Source organism: Protopterus annectens, chromosome 3.part1 (genome assembly GCF_019279795.1).
Source record: "Protopterus annectens isolate FY-2018-M chromosome 3.part1, PAN1.0, whole genome shotgun sequence".
Taxonomy (NCBI): domain Eukaryota; kingdom Metazoa; phylum Chordata; order Ceratodontiformes; family Protopteridae; genus Protopterus; species Protopterus annectens.
Genome location: NC_056732.1, coordinates 1,322,946,350 through 1,322,959,129, shown reverse-complemented (window position 1 = coordinate 1,322,959,129; position 12,780 = coordinate 1,322,946,350).

Sequence of the window (12,780 nt, the reverse complement as noted above, 5' to 3'; positions counted from 1 at the left end):
GTAGTAACGTCTCTATGCCATTTGTTAATACACATGGTGCCAGCACTCCATCTACAAGTGATTCAGTTAATACTTCAGTCACATCAAAGGATACTTTCTATAAAGGGAATTTTTTTTTTCATTCTATTAACAACAAATAACTGTGTAGCTACCAGTACTAATAGTGATAAAACTTCCAGACAAATTGTGACTATATGTCTACTACTAGATATAGTGCTTATGAATATTTTTTTATTTAATGAAGAAATGTATTATCAAAAAAGGTGGTTACTGTGGGTAGCATATAGCTAATGCACATGCTAATATTGCACTTTCTAATTGGGAAGAACAATTTGTCTAAAATGATATTTTTTCTTCCAATATTTTATTCTATAAATGCTTTGTAAATGATATTTTTAGTATAATCAGAAGACCTGACATTATTACATGAATTTGTTAATTATTTACACGATACTACTGCATTCTTGGTATTCAAAATTATTTTTCTCAGTTTGAGACTAATTTCTTGGATGTTTTAATTGTTACTAGCAATGAGATTAATACTTGCATTTATATGAAAGATGTAGGTAAAAATAAATACTAACATCGACTGAGCATGCATCCAAAGCGTATTTTAATGGAACGATATGCAGTCAATTTTTAAGACCTTGTTGATTTAATATAATATAGCAAAGAGCAACAAAAAATTTAAAGAATGCATTTCTGCAAATTTATTGGATATACAAAGACAGGTTACCACTAGGGCACTTTATAAACATATTTTTGATACAGATAATACTCAATCATTTAAATTCAGAGTGATGCAAAAAGTATATTTTACTTCCAGAGGAGGTGATATAGTCACAGCTACTGAGTATGCAGAATATAAATGGATTTCTTTAGATTGCCTGTCTTGATTAAATACAAGCATTAGTATTAAACAAGTCATACAATTAAATTCTAATACGATATGAATTGCTAATGTTTTATGTTTCCTTTTATGGTGTTTTGTGTATTTTAATATATTTGGGCTCTGTATCTTTAAATATGTATTGACTGAATAATTAATGTGATTAAATTGGATATTTAATAGTGTATGGATTTTTTTTATTTTATGTTTGCATTGAAAACGTGTTATTTTGCTTCAAGGAGTTATGTCTGTTAAAATGATTGGATTCTTTTTGTTGAGGTTGCATACTTTCTTAATTTCCTGTTTTCCCTTTTTACACTTCTCATGGATTGCATTATTAATGTTGAGTATAAGTTTATTTTCTGTGAGTATGATGCTGTTTATATACTGTCTCTGGAATCCTGGGGCTAAATGGCTCACAATAGAGGTGAAACTAACAGGTTGACCTTCCATCTTACAGGTACTTCACTCTTAAGATTAGTAAAGGCAATGCAGCACTAAGTAGGGAGAACAATAAGAAAGAGGCATATCTCAAGCTTTAGCAGTCAAAGGGGAGCAACTTCCCAATTTCATCCTCTAGAGCTCATTAACATGAGCAGATAAAATGAGACTAGGAGGAGCTGCCAAAGACTGATGTTTGGTAAGGGCAGGCAACTCAAGAGCCACCAAGTTTCTAAGAGCAAATGGATTGGCTTGGTTCATTTACACTCTAAGAAATGTAACAGGACAGCAAATGTATTTAAATAGCTTAAGGTCAGTGACTTCACAAAATGATAGTTATGCAAAATGGAATAAACTTGAAGAGGGGATGGTATTATGGGGTCAAATTATCATAATGGGTGCACAACAACAGATTCTTTGGAGTTAAGAGCATAACTAGAACAGAGCAGCAGGGTGGGGAAAATTCAAAGATGCTTTGCTCTGTTGCTGACTGGCCTCGAATTGCCATAAAGCAAACACAAGTCCTGAACTAGTCTGATTCTCACTCACCACACAGGAAAGATACTAGAGTTTAGTACCAACCGTTAGACCACCTAGATGGCAAAATGCAACACGATTATTTTTAGAAATTAGTAACATAGGCTTAAGGAGCTTAGCTAAAGCAGATACAGACTGATAAAATGAACTTAAAGCAGATCAAGGCATGAAAAATATTCGCTTATCTCTTGTTAACTGCATTGGAACTATCAGAAACCAGCAGCAGTTTGAAAAAGCACTTTAATAATAGATTGGGATGGTGGAAAAATTCTTAGATACTTAGCTCTGCTGATGACTGGTCTGGAATTGACTTAAAACAGACACAAGTCCTGAAGTAGCCTTTGCTAAACTCTTCCAGACATCAGCATTATACTTGGACCCTGTATTGCTCTCTTGCAGGAGCCTGCATCTGAAGTACTTATGGAGGATATTAGGGAAAATCTTGGACTCATCCTCACACCACCTCTGTGCTGTAAAGGTAGCACTACCTACACCTTCTCCAGCCATACTTGCCTCACCTTCAAAGATTTCTGGAAAGATGGAGGTGCTTTGGCACCCAAATGACTTATCGCATGTTTCATCCTGCACAACAGGCACTGATAGACATCTTCTTTGTGAGATAAATGATACAATAATAGTATAAAGGTAGTGAGTTAATATGGACATAATAGCACTTTAAGGTCTGAAATATGGCAGTCCTTCATCCCTCTATTTACTATTGAGCGATTGCTCAAAATCTTGCATCTAAATAGACTGTGGAGCAACCATCTCTCATGATGTTGAACAAATGGGCAACATGTGAAACATTTACTAACAGTTTACCAACAACTACAATAGGAATCCTACAACATGGTTTAAATGTGAGATGTTACAGTCATAAAATGTTTTGATGAATTAATACTATATTATAAACAAGTGAATGTATGACAGATCCCTTCAGTGTGAAAGTGCAAGAATCATGGGTCTTTAAAACTTTAGTTGAGGAACATTCATTACAATGAAGTGCACTTGAGATGCATGAACATGATGATTTTCCTACCTCTGAGATCTGGGTTTATGGTGCATGCTCAGAGCTGGCCTCAGGTACTCAGGCATGTGTGTGGCATCATGTAGAACTCAATATGATGTTTATCTGGCTTGCTTACTGCACAAAGTGAGGGTTCAGAAAAAGGTATGAGAAAAGTCATAATTAACATACTCATCACATTTAGATGGGGTGTTCTACATTACAGAAGTGTGGGTGGAACTATATATTACCATTACACTACAAAAGCTGGAAATGTTTTCTTAACCCACAGTTACTTTACAGATCTATTGCTGCAGATTATCTACTTACATATAACATATGTGGTAATTGTTATGCATGCTTCTTTGTACAGCATTTTAGCTTTATATGTACTTTGTACTGTAAGGCTTAGAAGTGCTCTCAGTTTTTCATTGCATCAAGATGTATTGGCCAAAGATCTCCACAGGGGTACATTGCAAAGTGTACTGGCTATAATAGCATGCAAGCAGTGTACAGTACAGTAGGAGTTTTAGTAATGTACGTAACCATACATTAGAGAAATGTTATGCACCTTAAATATTAGTCATTACAATATCCTTAGAATAATGGTTGTGGATAATGATCCTGTGGTTGGGCAGATGAATGCCTGCAAATAATTCTAGTCTTCTACTGGTAGTTTGGGGTGGGGTGGGGGGGTTGTGCTTAGTACAAAATACTATCTGACATTCAGGTACTGGCTACATGTTAGTGTCAGGCCCTAATAAACTGTAGCAGTTGGATAATTCTGAGATCCATGTAGGGCCACACCTGTTTATTTCCAGTGATTTCCAGACCAAGAGAGTTATGCCTAAGAGACATGAACAAAAAAACATATCCACCTGTAAGCCAAAATTTACAGATGAAAATGAGGTGGTACAACAGGTCCTTCATCTCCTCGGTATATGGCTCTTCTTACTGATTTCTGTAGACAGGCCATTCTGTGACTGCATCTGACTGGAGGTTGTGACCAGTGTTAATGCAGTGGTGGCCGACATCATAATTGTGATATGGTTTGCCTGCCAGTGACTGACATGATCTGTGCAGGCATTCACAAAACATAGGCCATGGCATGAGAATAGAGGGCAGTGGGTAGTGGGCTGTCTACTGAACCATCCCTTACAGAGATTCAGGAGTTCCTATCTTCACTTAACAGCAGTACTATCAACAAGTTCATCATACTATACCCTCCTTACCTGAGGTAATGGAAGTTCAAGCAGAGCTGAGTAGGCCCCAGAGAATACCCACTGATGATGTCCTAGGTAGCTAGACATATTATACCTGTCTCACTTGTGTCATATAGGTGCATTGAGCATTCAGATGCAACACCTGTCTGCACAAGGTAACTGGATATCATAGTTTTATATTTGTAAGGATTTCACTTGCATGTGGTAATATTTACGGGTCTATATTAGAACACCGAACGTTCAAAATTTCGAGTGTTCTAATATCGACCCATTGAAAATATCGAAGAAACAGAAAACCAAATTTTTTCCTAGGGAAATAATTTGGTTGTCCATTTCTATTGCTTCAGTATATTCAGCACTGTAGTGGAAAGTTACGGGACGGATTCAGGTAAGTGTGCGATTGTGTGGATGTGAGGGTTAGGGCGGGTTAGGTGAGTTAGGGTTCAGGCACAGGTCAGGTAAGTGTGTGATTGTGTGGACGTGAGGGTTAGGGCGGGGTAGGTGAGTTAGGGTGCGGGTGAGGTGACTGTGCAATAGTGACGGACCTTAGGGTTAGGGTTTGGGTTAAGGTAAGTGGATAGTTAGTAGTGTATGTATAGTTTAGTGTAGGGTTAGGTGTAAGAGTTTAGGTGTATGTGTGTGGATTGCTGTTTGTTTGGTGTGCTTGTGTTGTGTGTATGGGTTTTGGAACAGCAAATTTTTTCCCTAGGAAAAAATTTGCTGTTCTGTATGTTCGATGTTTTAAATTTTCAGTTCATAGGGTTCGATATTAGAACACTCGAAATTTTGAATGTTCGGTGTTCTAATATAGACCCATATTTACATGTGCTAGGTAATACTTACAGCAGATATGGTTTGTTTTACTGTAGTCACAGGTGAATCATTGTCTGACACCAGCACTATGAAACTACCCTGACTGATGTTAGAGGATCTTTAACCTCTGATAATGATGGCAGGGATGAGGCGGTACAGCCAGGGGGTACATAGCCTATGTGGGCCTCTTTGGCCATCTTCAAAAGGAACCTTGATGATTGGATGGGAGATAGGCAATTCACCCCGGGCATCATGTCAGTCGCCCTGCTAGACAGGGGTCCAGGGAAGTAAATACTGTGGGAAGAAATAGCCAGGGAATTGTTATGACTAGGCTTGTATAGGCCCTAGGGCTGATAGCCTAGCACCAACCTATGAACCTATGTTTAGTCACAGGGAGTGTGACCCCTACATCCGCTCCTCAGAGTATGGACACAGTCTTATGCCTGTGCATACACAGGACACACTACTGAGAGTGGACAGGTTGATGGAGACACTGTAGATCAGTGAAATGTGGTGGTCCCCAGTAGACATGTTTGAATCAGTACCTAGCCGTTGCGGGGAGGAGGGTCCACACTGTTGGTACTGATGCTCATCAGAGATATGTGTATCACTCTGCTTAGCTTTTGCATATTTAAGTTGTAAAACTATGAGCAATGTGCTGCCACTTTGCTAGTGCCATAGTGTACTGTGGCATGATCATGCCCTGATGTTGGCTCCTCCTCTGACTGCCTGTCTGTCCCAGCTACTGCTTCCTGTGGTGCTGGGAATTGCAGTACCCATGGAGGACCACCCTGCTGTAACTGCTTCCTAACTATGATATTGTGTAACAAAGCACATAAGCTAAATATTTTTGCACATATGGTGGGTCATACTGCAGGGCACCACTAGACATATGCAAGTTATGGGACTGTGACTTCAGCATAACAAACACACATTCTGTGATGTTTTTGGTTAGTGCTAGGGAATGGTTGTAACTGTGGTCAGTTTGATTATGAGGATTTCTAATTGGTGTCATGAGCCAGGATTCTAGGGCATATCCAGCATCACCCAAAAGATGACCCTGTGGGAAGTCACCCATTCCAAGCTGTCGATACAGGTCACATATGCGCCATACATGAAAGTCATGGAACTACCTGGGTGGCACTAGATGGTACTCTGTGTATAACAAGCCACCTGAAGGTTGATGGAGTGATACTCTTAGCAGTTTACATACCTCCTTGCCAGTTCACAATTTATATCAATGTGGGTACAGTCTATGGACGCCAGATCCTCTGGGAGATGAGATATAGTATAAAAGTCCTGCATGGTGTTTGTCTTTCCTCATAGGAATATAGGAGAATAATGGCCCCTAAAGGACCTTTTTAAGCCTATTCAAACTTCCCTGAAATATTAGAAAGATGTTTGCCCCTTAGGTTCCTTAGGTTTTGTGGGGACATGTAAACCTAGGCATCAGTGGTACAGCATTTGCAAGCTTCCTTTGTCTAATAATCCACTGATGCAAGTTTTGCCTGAATAAGTGCAGGGAAGAACTTTGCTTCACATGGATGAGAAGCTTGTTGCAGAAAAATAGTAACTTCTAAGGCACATTGGGTGTTTCTGATGGTATTTGTTTCTGATGGCATTTGTTTTGCCGATGTGCAACAAGTCCATTAAGGCTGGATCAGAGAATGCTTTGTAGGCCAGGTACAGGCTGCCTCTCAGCAACCTGTAGGAGACTAAATATAATGTCAAAGCTTTGAGGTGGCCGCATAAGACTTTAAGCCATGTATGTATTCTTTTTGTGAGGAACTTCAATGGATTCTCTGGTTATTGCATATGTCTCGTCAGGGACATGCTGAAGGGAGCATTGTACTCAGTGACTGGTCTTATGAGTGCAGAAGACAATGAAACAATGACATCATTCTACCTGCCTGACATACCCTTGCTTATAAGTTGTCCACCACAGTATGATTTCCTTACTACTGAAGACACATGATGGCCAAAGTCTAAGTTGCTGTCAAAAAATGTTCCCAAATCCCTGACTACTGGGTCTACTCTTAGGAGTGTATTATCAATGCAATAATTTGCAGGAGTGGATGCCTTAGCAAAAGATACTATTATGCTCATTTTGGCATTGAGTTTAAGATCATAACTTTTGTCATCTGTTATTAGCCAGTGTCAGGCCTTCTTAGAGGGTATTCATGTTTTGTTGGGATTCAATGACTGCACCTAATTCACAAATCAATTGCCAACACCTTGCTTGCATATGCCTTGCATGTGTATGATGCCCAACATGTTGACACAAGGTGCTATTGTAACAGTACATGACAATGATGATAAAGTAAAGGGAGATGAACATGCACATAACATATGCCATGTATATGTGCAACATATAGGCCAAAGCTTAACTGGGGAAGGAAAATGGGCAACACACACCCATATCATTGAGGAAATGCCAACAGCAAGAAGGCACAGAATAAAGCAGGATGACTGTATTTAAGGAGACACATTGCACATACACGTGTTCACCACATTGGGTGGTGTGGAAGTCCTCCAAAGCTACATTGAGGCAAATGGCAAATGCATGTCACATAACCGTAGAGGACTGTTGATGGTTATAAACAGGTCTGTGTACAAATGAGGAAAACACAGTAATGTGTAACTGTTAGACAGTTAGATGCATAGGTACATCACAAAAGTTCTTTTGATTATCACATACACATATATACCATCATACATACATAATACAACAGGTACCACAAAATCCATTATTGATACAAACAGCACAATACAAGTATAGGACTGAGCAAAGGCAGTCCTGTGAACAGCATCACAGCACAGAAAAGTGGAACAACTGCATGTCCACAGTCATGTATTGCAAGGGTGGTTGTGTTTCAATCATAAGTTCATATACTTGTACATCTATGTAAATCATTGCATATGTAGTAGAAATGCATACACGTGAACATGTATGCAAATCTGTTTATGCATGTCTTAAGATAAGTTATTATCAAAAAGACTGGCTATTGACACAAGCAAGATAAGGAACAAACAAGGGATTCATGAATGATGGCAGATAAAGCATCACCTCTTCTGTATATTCATTAACAGATTAGTGGATGTCTAGTCAGTATGTGAAGAATACTTGCTTATATATACCAGTCACAATAATTTGACATAACATGGCACATTTGCCACTACATGCCACAGACAAAACCATTGTGCCATTGTGACAGCATGACACAACAATGGTACACTAATCACATAAGCAACAGACATAAGACAGTAACAACCAGTGGAGAAATGTCTGCAATACATACACATAGATAAAGTGTAAATAAACACACTGGAACCACCTCACAGTATTATGTGAGATTTATGGGAATAAAGTAGTATGTGAGTTACTGTCATCCCACATAAGTATATACTGGAACAACACAAGCAAAACAATTGTTTCTCACTTGCATCATGATAAGTGTAACATGCAGGGCCAAAGTGTATAAGACAGAATATTATGCTGCACTGCATGGATAGCAGTATACACACACACACACACACACACACACACACACACACACACACACACACACACACACACACACACACACACACACACACACACATGCACACAATTAAGGAGTCATATTCTTGTTCATATAGATTAATTTTTGCAGTAATTACAGCATATCATGTACATTAAATTGGTTACTATATATGTCATTTGGCAATGTGGAATACTGCAACAGCAACATAACACCACATAACATGCAGTGTGCATTATCATATATGTCAGAAAAGCATGACAGCAATATGTAATACCTGCTCAATTACAATTGTTCACAGAGACCCTGTACAACCTTGTAAATGGCTGTATAGAGGTTGCTGTACTTAGCAGAAGCAAGCTCAAAACAATCTCTGAAAACAAGCTACAATGGTGGAATCCTAACCTTAATAGGGTATATAACAAAGGAAAAAAGTAATGGCTAAAATCTGGAAGAGCAACTCCCATAATGATAGGAGCTCTCTAATTAAACTAAACAGGAAACTAAAAGAAAGTCCAACAAGGCCAATTATAATGTAAAGACAGCCTCACAGGCTAAAGACAACAACAAAGCCATCTAATGTCTGAAACCTCAAAGGCAGCACACATCAGTGTGCTAAAGTGGTGGTCAGTGATACCATCTTCATGGTGCAGAGTGACATAGCAAATTTACTGGTTGACAAATTCAGCTCAAACTTCACCCCAGACTCCCCCCACCCCTTCTCATGAATTGCCTACCAGCACACCCCCCAACTATTAACAGGGAGCAGATGATGGTGGTGTTAACAAAGACCAAAAACACAGCCTCATTGGGCCCTGACAATATCCCTGGATGCCTTCTAAATAGTTGGAGATATGACCTATTAGGACCACTTGAGTAACTGTTCGACTATAGCCTCAAAACAGGCTTTGTGCCATAGGAATGGAGGACTGCAATGGTTATCCCACTTCAAATGGGTAGACCATCAACTGCCTCTGGAAACTGTAGACCTATTAATCTGACTACTCCAATATGAAAAGCCATGGAACAAATTACTATGGAAATACTGTTGTGAGGGGCCACCCTGATGAGGTCAAACATCACAAAAGCTCTTTCTAGTGATCTCCTGGAAAGAGTCACTCATGGCCCATACTGTGTCCTGGAAGATGTTGTCCATCAGTTCCCTCATTTGTGTTTGGAAGATGTCTGTCATCATCTCCTGGATCTGGTCATGAAAATCATTTCCCTGGCATGGTGGTGGATTTTTTCTATGATGAGCAGCAGGAATTATGGCACATGCAGGCCCCGGTCTGTTATTGTCATAATTGACCCCATCATGGTTATGTTCCTGGTCCTTGGAGTCAGAGTTGCATGGCAGTAATCTGGCATTTTGTCATCTTGTCTCAACAGTATTAGAGCAGCCACAGGTCCAACACTCTGTCAAGGTTCAACACATGAAAAATAAATACATTATACATACATAGTACTTATTCCCCAAAATCAATAAGTACATAACATGTCATACAAACTGACACAATCAGTGTGTCAGTTTGATAACTTGTGGCAACCTTTCCGTATGTAATGTTACACTACTGTATAGTTCATAGGTTCATGGGTAAGTAATAGCCTAACTACCCTTGCAGGCCATTTTAAGCTTATACAGTTTCCCTTTTTGAGCTCAAAATAATCTATCCCATTTTGTTATAGATTGGCCTTATACACCCCATGGTTGATAATTTAATATTACTGGTTGATAATTGAATATTACCCCTAATGGGAATTATTGGAATCGTGCCATAGATAATTTGAGGGGACCCATGCAAGAGATAAACTTTTAAGAGCTGCCTTTGTACATTAGTAGTACAGGGAGCAGTCCTGGAGTAAATTTTCTGCCATAGAGCCCAGACATAGATCTAAGTTGCATTTGAAAATGCATAGGGATGAACTTTGTTTAAGGTCGGTGGAGAGTCTGTTCCACATTAGCGATGTCCTCTGTGATTTATGGCTATCCATCCAAACAGTTCTACTGATGTTGTAGAAGAGGTTTAGATTCCTAGACCAACCATTTCTGATGACATTAGACTTGCTGATGTAAAATAAATCCATCAGTAATGGGTCAGAGGATGCCTTGTATGCCAAACACAGGTCACCTCTTAGTAGTTTGTTGTTGTTGCTTGTCTTTTGGCTTTTCCCGGTAAGGGGTCGCCACAGCGGAACTCCGGTCCACTAATGATTGGCAGTAGATTTTTACGAAACGCCGAGGTGCCAGCTCAACGCCCAACCTTCAACGTACGCATGTCTTTCAAATGCTACCCAACCATGGGGAGGACATGCAGACTCCACACAGAAGGCACTCCCAAGCCCAGCCAAGAATCGAACGGGAGAACCTCTTGCTGTGAGGTAACAATGCTACCGCCGTACCACCGTGGCATTTTAGTTTGTATAATACCAAATATAAAGACAGGACTTTGGGTTTGGTCCACACAGGATATATTGTTTAGGCCTTGTATCCTTTTAGTAAGTTATGTCTGTTGATGTTCCAGTTGTTGCATGTGTGTATGACCTTATGCAACTGTGGCACCATATGTGATAAAAGGCATGAATTCAGTCTATAACAATGTAGAAAATAGTGTGTAACATACATCACAGTCATGCAAAACAGGTCTGTCATAGGACATGATCAGATGTCCACCTGCATAATGTTAAAGACAGTGTATTATATGTCATTAACATGATCAAAACATATGAGACAGAACATGCTTGTTCAAGGTATATCATAGTACAGTACAGTTGTCATTTAAACTTAATCATCAGGCGATATGGCCCATAAGATGCAGTTATACTTTGCATAAAAACAAAATTGTCATGATAGTGGGTGTACTGTCATGATTATGCAACATCCCCATTGCCCTATTGCCCATATATTGATGATCTGAATAGAAGGGCACATGTTGGCCAGTGTGCCTATCATACAGTGCCAGTATGTTGTACATTACACGTCATGCAATACCCAGTTTATCAGAGAAGATTCTGTTGTTGCTTGTTCATTTAACGACATATCAGATATGGTCACCTCCAGCAGACATATATATCATGACATCTCAAGCTAAGTATGCCATGACACCATAGTATACAACACTGACATGGTTCTCCATTCCAAAAGTCTTGCAACACTGTAAGCTCACAGTGATACTGATGGCACACCTTTTGGAATGAGGTCTCTGGTGTGAACCAGTTAAAAGCTATATGCAAATCAGATGAGCAATGCAACATGGTTAATGGCTGACATCACAACATCATATAATTGGAATGGAATAGAAAAGATGAGAACAACTGGATGATCACAACCACAGTGACAGCATGTGACATCTAGAATTTTAGTGTATGACACACACACCTCAAGACACCCCACAAGCAACACATAAACCACAAAAGCAGTGTGCAAATCAGTCACAGCCCTTAAGGCCAAATACAACACCAAACATACTTGTCATAGGTGACTACATAGTCAGACACACTGACGTCCCACTCACCAGGCTGAACATGGAGAGGGTCACAGTAAGCTGCCTATCGGGCGCTAGAATCCGCCACATAACACAAGCACTCTGGTCACTCCACGGCAAGTACAAATATGACACAGTCATTGTCCATGCTGGTGTGAACGACCTGAGATGTACCTCCCTGGACTACATGAAAAGAGACATAGAGGAGCTCTCTGATTATGTAGCCCAGGCAGGTATGACCCTGACCCTGAGCAGTATCCTTCCTTCACCAAGAATGATGCCACAATATAGAGACAAGATGATCAGCTTTAACAATTGGCTTAATGTCTGGTGTCATTCAAAGGGGATCCAGTGTCTGTCTGCCTGGGATGACATGCTTGACAAGCCACACTGCTTCGCAAGGGACGGCTTGCACCTGTCACCCCTGGGATTCCGATATTGGCTAAGGCTCTTGCCACCCCCATAGTGCCTTTTTTAGGCAAGGCTCAAATTCTAAACCTACCACCCTAGAAAACAAAAATGGGAAGAAACTGAGGGTAATGCTGCTCAATGCCAGAAGTCTAAATCTCAAAATGCACGCACTCGAGGCCCTTCTCAGTATGGAGAACATCGATGTCTGTGCTGTAACTGAAACCTGGTTCAAGGCTCCTGAGAGCACCCCGGCACTATTAGGTTTTACCTCATATCATGCGTTCCGGCCCCAAAACCCGGACCACACCACAAAAGGAGGAGGTGTATCCATATTCATAAAGGATACCCACACCTCCAGGTTGGTGGCAACGCACGAAGCTTCAGAAACCATCCAGGTGCAGCTAACCATAGGCAAAACTGCTCTACAAATTGTAGCATGCTACAGGCCACCCTCTCA